The following is a 7,940-nucleotide window of genomic DNA, read 5'->3' as shown; positions in this document are numbered from 1 at the left end:
GGCCATATCATATCACTTATATTGATTGCATGTGATGTTTATCCTTTATGCATCCTATCTTGCTTTGATTGACGGTAGCATTTTAAGATGATCTCTCACTAAAATTATCAAGAAGTGTTCTCCCTGAGTATGCACCGTTGCCAAAGTTCGCCGTGCCCAGACACCACGTGATGATCGGGTGTGATAAGCTCTACGTCCATCTACAACGGGTGCAAGCCAGTTTTGCACACGTGGAATACTCAGGTTAAACTTGATGAGCCTAGCATATGCAGATATGGCCTCGGATCACGGAGACCAAAAGGTCGAGCGTGAATCATATAGTAGATATGATCAACATAGTGATGTTCAACATTGAAAACTACTCCATCTCACGTGATGATCGGTTATGGTTTAGTTGATTTGGATCACGTGATCACTTAGATGACTAGAGAGATGTATGTCTAAGTGGGAGTTCTTAAGTAATATGATTAATTGGACTTAAATTTATCATGAACTTAGTCCTGGTAGTATTTTGCAAATTATGTTGTAAGATTAATAGCTTGCGTTGTTGCTTCCATATGTTTATTTTGATATGTTCCTAGAGAAAATTGTGTTGAAAAATGTTAGTAGCAATGATGCGGATTGGATCCGCGATCTGAGGTTTATCCTCATTGCTGCATAGAAGAATTATGTCCTTAATGCACCGCTAGGTGACAGACCTATTGCAGGAGCAGATGCAGACGTTATGAACGTTTGGCTGGCTCAATATGATGACTACTTGATAGTTTTGTGCACCATGCTTTATGGCTTAGAATCGGGACTTCAAAGATGTTTTGAACATCATGGACCATATTAGATGTTCTAGGAATTGAAGTAAATATTCCAAGCAAATACCCGAGTTGAGAGAGATGAAGTCTCCAACAAGTTCTATAGCTAAAAGATGGAGGAGAATCGCTCAACTAGTGAGCATGTGCTCAGATTGTCTGGATACTTCAATCGCTTGAATCAAGTGGGAGTTAATCTTCCAGATAAGATAGTGATTGACAGAATTCTCTAGTCACCATCACTAAGTTACTAGAACTTCGAGATGAACTATAGTATGCAAGGGATGACGAAAACGATTCCCGAGCTCTTCGTGATGTTGAAATTGACGAAGATAGAAATCAAGAAAGAGCATCAAGTGTTGATGATTGACAAGACCACTAGTTTCAAGAAAAGGGCAATGGGAAAAAAAGGGAACTTCAAGTAGAATGGCAAGCAAGTTGTCACTCCCACGAAGAAGCCCAAAGCTGGACCAAAACCTGAAACTAAGTGATTACACTGCAAAGGAAATGGTCACTGGAAGCGGAAATGCCCTAAATATTTGGTGGATAAGAAGGATGGCAAAGTGAACAAGGGTATATTTGATATACAGGTTATTGATGTGTGCCTTACTAGTGTTTATAGTAGCCCCTGAGTATTTGATACTTGTTCGGTTGCTAAGATTAGTAACTCGAAACAGGAGTTACAGAATAAACTGAGACTAGTTGAAGGAGAAGTGACGATGGGTGTTGGAAGTAGTTCCAAGATTGATATTATCATCATCGCACACTCCCAATACTTTCGGGATTAGTGTTAAACCTAAATGAATGTTATTTGGCGTTTACGTTGAGCGTGAATATGATTTGATCATGTTTATTGCAATACGATTATTCATTTAAAGTCAGAGAATAATTGTTGTTTTGTTTACATGAATAAAACCTTCAATGGTCATACACCCAATGAAAATAGTTTGTTGGATCTCGATCGTAGTGATACACATATTCATAATATTGATGCCAAAAGATGCAAAGTTAATAATGATAGTGCAATTTATTTGTGGCACTGCCGTTTGGGTCATATCGGTGTAAAGCGCATGAAGAAACTCCATAAAGATGGATTTTCGGAATCACTTGGTTATGAATCATTTGATGCTTGCGAATCGTGCCTTTGGGCGAGATGACTAAAACTCCGTTCTTAGGAACAATGGAACGAGCAACAAACTTGTTGGAAATAATACATACTGATGTATGCAGACCAATGAGTATTAAGGCTCGTGGCGGGTATCGTTATTTTCTGACCTTCACAAGATGATTTGAGCAGATATGGGTATATCTACTTGATGAAACATAAGTCTGAAATAGTTGAAATGTTCAAAGAATTTCAGAGTGAAGTGGAAAATCATCATAACAAGAAAATAAAGTTTCTGCGATCTGATCGTGGAGATGAAAATTTGAGTTACGAGTTTGGTCTTCAATTAAAACAATGTGGAATAGTTTCACAAACTCACGCCACCTGGAACACCACAATGTAATGGTGTGTCCGAACGTCGTAATCGTACTTTACTAGATATGGTGCGATCTATGATATCTCTTATCAGTTTACCACTATCATTTTGGGGTTATGCATTAGAGACAGCTGCATTCACGTTTAATAGGGCACCATCTAAATCCGTTGAGACGACACCGTATGAACTATGGTTTAGCAGTAAACCTAAGCTGTCGTTTCTTAAAGTTTGGAGTTGCGATGCTTATATGAAAAAGGTTTTCAACTTGATAAGCTCGAACCCAAATCGGAGAAGTGCGTCTTCATAGAATACCCAAAGGAAACTGTTGGGTACACCTTCTGTCACAGATCCGAAGGCAAAACATTCGTTGCTAAGAATGGATCCTTTCTAGAGAAGGAGTTTCTCTCGAAAGAAGTGAGTGGGAGGAAAGTAGAACTTGATGAGATAACTGTATCTACTCCCTTATTGGAGAGTAGTTCATCACAAGAACCGGTTCCTGTGATAACTACACCAATTAGTGAGGAAGCTAATGATATTGATCATAAAACTTCAGATCAAGTTTCTACTGAACCTCGTAGGTCTACCAGAGTACGGTCCGCACCAGAGTGGTACGGTAATCCTGTTCTGGAAGTCATGTTACTAGACCATGATAAACCTACGAACTATGAGGAAGCAATGATGAGCCCAGATTCCGCAAAATGGCTAGAGGCCATGAAATCTGAGATAGGATCCATGTATGAGAACAAAGTGTGGACTTTGGTGGAGTTGCCCGATGATCGGCAAGCCATATTGTATAAATGGATCTTCAAGAGGAAGACAGAGGCTGATAGTAGTGTTACTATATACAAAGCTCGACTTGTCACAAAAAGGTTTTCGACAAGTTCAAGGTGTTGACTACAATGAGATTTTCTCAACTGTAGCGATGCTTAAGTCTGTCCGAATCATGTTAGCAATTGCCACATTTTATGAAATTTGGTAAATGGATGTCAAAACTACATTCCTTAATGGATTTATTAAAGAAGAGTTGTATATGATGCAACCGGAAGGTTTTGTCAATCCTAAAGGTGCTAACAAAATGTGCAAGCTCCAACAATCCATCTATGGACTGGTGCAAGCATCTCGGAGTTGGAATATACGCTTTGATAAGTTGATCAAAGCATATTGTTTTATACAGACTTGCGGTGAAGCCTGTATTTACAAGAAAGTGAGTGGGAGCACTACAGCATTTCTGATAAGTATATGTGAATGACATATTGTTAATCGGAAATAGTGTAGAATTATTCTGCAAAGCATGAAAGGATACTTGAATAAGAGTTTTTCAAAGAAAGACCTCGTTGAAGCTGCTCACACATTGAGCATCAAGATCTATATAGATAGATCAAGACACTTGATAAGATTTTTCAATGAATACATACCTTGATAAATTTTTGAAATAGTTCAAAATGGAACAGTCAAAGAAGGAGTTCTTGCATGTGTTGCAAGGTGTGAAATTGAGTAAGACTCAAGACCCGACCATGGCAGAAAATAGAAAGAGAATGAAAAGTCATTCCCTATGCCTCAGTCATAGGTTCTATAAAGTATGCTATGCTGTGAACCAGACATATTGTATACCTTGCTCTGAGTTTGACAAAGGAATACAATTTTGATCTAATAGTAGATCACTAGACAGCGGTCAAGAATATCCTTAGTAAGGACTAAGGAGATGTTTCTCGATTATGGAGGTGATAAAAGAAATTGTTGTAAAAGTTACATCGGTGCAAACTTTTACACTGATCCAGATGACTCTAAGTCTCAATCTGGATACATATTGAAAGTGGGAGCAATTAGCAAGAGTAGCTCCGTGCAGAGCATTGTGGACATAGAATATTTGCAAAAATACATACGGCTCTGAATGTGACAGACCTGTTGACTAAGCTTCTCTCACGAGCAAAACATGATCATACCTTAGTACTCTTTGGGTGTTAATCACATAAGCGATGTGAACTAGATTATTGACTCTAGTAAACCCTTTGGGTGTTGGTCACATGACGATGTGAACTATGGGTGTTAATCATATATAGATATGAATATTGGTGTTAAATCACATGGTGATGTGAACTAGATTATTGACTCTAGTGCAAGTGGGAGACTGAAGGAAATATGCCCTAGAGGCAATAATAAAGTTATTATTTATTTCCTTATTTCATGATAAATGTTTATTATTCATGCTAGAATTATATTAACCGGAAACATAATACATGTGTGAATACATAGACAAACATGGTGTCACTAGTATGCCTCTACTTGACTAGCTCATTGAATCAAAGATGGTTAAGTTTCCTAACCATAGACATGTGTTGTCATTTGATTAATGGGATCACATCATTAGGAGAATGATGTGATTGACATGACCCATTCCGTTAGCCTAGCACTTGATCGTTTAGTATGTTGCTATTGCTTTCTTCATGACTTATACATGTTCCTGTAACTATGAGATTATGCAACTCCCGTTTACCGGAGGAACACTTTGGGTACTACCAAATGTCACAACGTAACTGGGTGATTATAAAGGAGTACTACAGGTGTCTCTGAAGGTACATGTTGAGTTGGCGTATTTCGAGATTAGGTTTTGTCACTCCGATCGTCGGAGAGGTATCTCTGGGCCCTCTCGGTAATGCACATCATTATAAGCCTTGCAAGCAATGTGACCAATGAGTTGGTTACGGGATGACGCATTACAGAACGAGTAAAGAGACTTGCCGATAATGAGATTGAACTAGGTATTGGATACCGACGATCAAATCTCGGGCAAGTAACATACCGATGACAAAGGGAACAACGTATGTTGTTATGCGGTTTGACCGATAAAGATCTTCGTAGAATATGTAGGAACCAATATGGGCATCCAGGTTCCGCTATTGGTTATTGACCAAGAATAGTTCTAGGTCATGTCTACATAGCTCTCGAACCCGTAGGGTCTGCATGCTTAAGGTTTCGATGACAATTTTATTATGAGTTTATGAGTTTTGATGTACCGAAGGAGTTCGGAGTCCCGGATGAGATTGGGGACATGACGAGGAGTCTCGAAATGGTCGAGACGTAAAGATCGATATATTGGACGACTATATTCGGACTTCGGAAAGGTTCCGAGTGACTCGGGTATTTTTCGGAGTACCGGAGAGTTACGGGAATTCGCCGGGAGAAGTATTGGGCCTTATTGGGCCATACGGGAAAGAGAGAGGGGCTGCCTTGGGAAGGCTGCACGCCCCCCCAAGGCCTAGTCTGAATTGGACTAGGGGGAGGGGCCGCACCCCCTCCTTCCTTCCCTTCTCTCTTCCCTTTCCTTCTCTCCTACTCCTACTACACGGAAGGTCTCCTAGTTGGACTAGGAAAGGAGGGAATCCTACTCCCGGTGGGAGTAGGACTCCTCCCTGGCGCGCCCTCCCTTGGCTAGCCGCCTCCTCCCCCTTGCTCCTTTATATACGGGGGCAGGAGGGCACCCCATGACACACAAGTTGATCTACGGATCGTTCCTTAGCCGTGTGCGGTGCCCCCCTCCACCATATTCCACCTCGGTCATATCGTCGCGGAGTTTAGGCGAAGCCTTGCGCCGGTAGAACATCATCATCGTCACCACGCCGTCGTGCTGATGGAACTCATCTCCGGAGCTCGGCTGGATCGGAGGCCTGAGATCGTCATCGAGCTGAACGTGTGCTGAACTCGGAGGCTCCGTACATTCGGTGCTTGGATCCGTCGGATCGTGAAGACGTACGACTACATCAACCGCGTTGTGCTAGCGCTTCCGCTTACGGTCTACGAGGGTACATGGACGAACACTCTCCCCTCTCGTTGCTATGCCATCACCATGATCTTGCGTGTGCGTAGGAAATTTTTTGAAATTACTACGTTCCCCAACATGACATGCTCCGGATGGTTAAGAAAAGAATATATCTGACAAATGGAATAATTCGAGACGATAGCATCAAACTAGAACCACGAAACTTCGAGAGAACGGACAAGATTTAGAGGAAAAACTCTTCTTCGATCTTCAAAGTTGAGAATGACGACGAGAAACACCACCGAAATTACTGAGATACTCCGGAAGAATGAAAAGCGAAGAGGTTTAGCCAACAATGAAATGATTTGAAAGAGATCTTGGAGAAGGCAAGTGACTGATGGGATCCATTCTTACGTCATCCTTGGAAAGAATTTTTGAATAGCTCCGGGAAAATTAGAAGAGTCAGGTAAGATCCTGGGAAAAGACATGTGGGTTAGGGCCACTAAAAGAAAACACCGTTGGAAAAGATTGTTGAAAAGATAGATGATGCACCGGAACAATTAAAATATTTGAATGAGGTAACAACCTCGAATTAATTGGAACATAGGCGAATCTCCTGAGATGTCTTCAGCACTCCGGAACGATTAAATGGCGAGAGGCGAATGATCAAGGAGAACACTTGATCCAAGGGAAAGAATATGATCAACCCGAAAAAAACTTGAATTGAAACCACCGGAAAAAGAAAGGGATGAAGAATGACGAACTAGACAAGAAACCACCGGTTGAAATAATTTACGGAAGAATGAAGAGGCTCCGCACGAATGAAATTGATGCTCGAAAGAGACTCGGACTCCGGGAAGAGGAGGGTGGGAGGGCGGAAAAACAAAAGCAACTTGGAAGGGGAAACCAACGAATAACTTGAAGAGAAAACACCGGTTGAAATCATTGAAGAAAGAAGGCAAGGACTTCGCACGAATAGGATGGATACTCGATTATGGACTCCGGTTCCAAGAGGAAGAAGGGTGGGCGGGTGGGAAAAACAAAGACAACTTCGGACAGGGAAAAACAACGATGTCGGAGGAAGAACTGAGGATTGATCTCGCGAAAGACAAAGAGGTTCGAGTCAACTTGACGAGAAATGCACCGGATAAAAAGAGCTGAGGAACAACGATCAGAAAAACCAACTGCGTGAACCTAAAGAAAAATTTGAACGGAAGAGGAGTAATTCAAAACACCTACGTCAAGATTCCTCACCAGAGCGACGAAGGGGCTGAGGAGTAAAAATAATACCTACTCTCCGATATAACTAGACTCCAAAAATAGTTTTTCTTCTAGACTCAACAACGGCCAAACTACACGGTCAATCAAGGGGGCTCCTAAGGTCGGTCGAGGCTCTGATACCAACTTATCACGCCCAATATGCGACCCTATCCAAGAGGAACTCGAAGGTCCCACCAAGGATAGACCCGCATATTGAAACGCTTTTGCAAGGTGGATATCATTACATCAACATTACATAATAGATGGGGATACATCCAATACATACAATGTCACATGAATACAACAATACAACATACAAGAACAACATCCGACGACGGATGAAACACAAACAGAAGCTCAAACGACATCCACCCTGCTAGCCCAGGCTGCCGACCTGGAACCTATCCCCTGATCGAAGGAGCAGAAGAAGAAACTCCAAAACAAGCAACATCGCTCTCGCGTCAAGATCATCGCATAACCTGTACCTGCAACTGTTGTTGTAGTAATCTGTGAGCCACGAGGACTCAGCAATCCCATTACCATGGGTATCAAGACTAGCAAAGCTTAATGGGAAAGGAAGGGGTAAAGTGGTGAGGTTGCAGCAGCGGCTAAGCGAGTATGGTGGCTAACATACGCAAA

Source organism: Triticum dicoccoides, chromosome 3B, assembly GCF_002162155.2.
Source record: "Triticum dicoccoides isolate Atlit2015 ecotype Zavitan chromosome 3B, WEW_v2.0, whole genome shotgun sequence".
NCBI lineage: Eukaryota > Viridiplantae > Streptophyta > Magnoliopsida > Poales > Poaceae > Triticum > Triticum dicoccoides.
Note: the sequence above shows the minus strand (reverse complement) of the source record.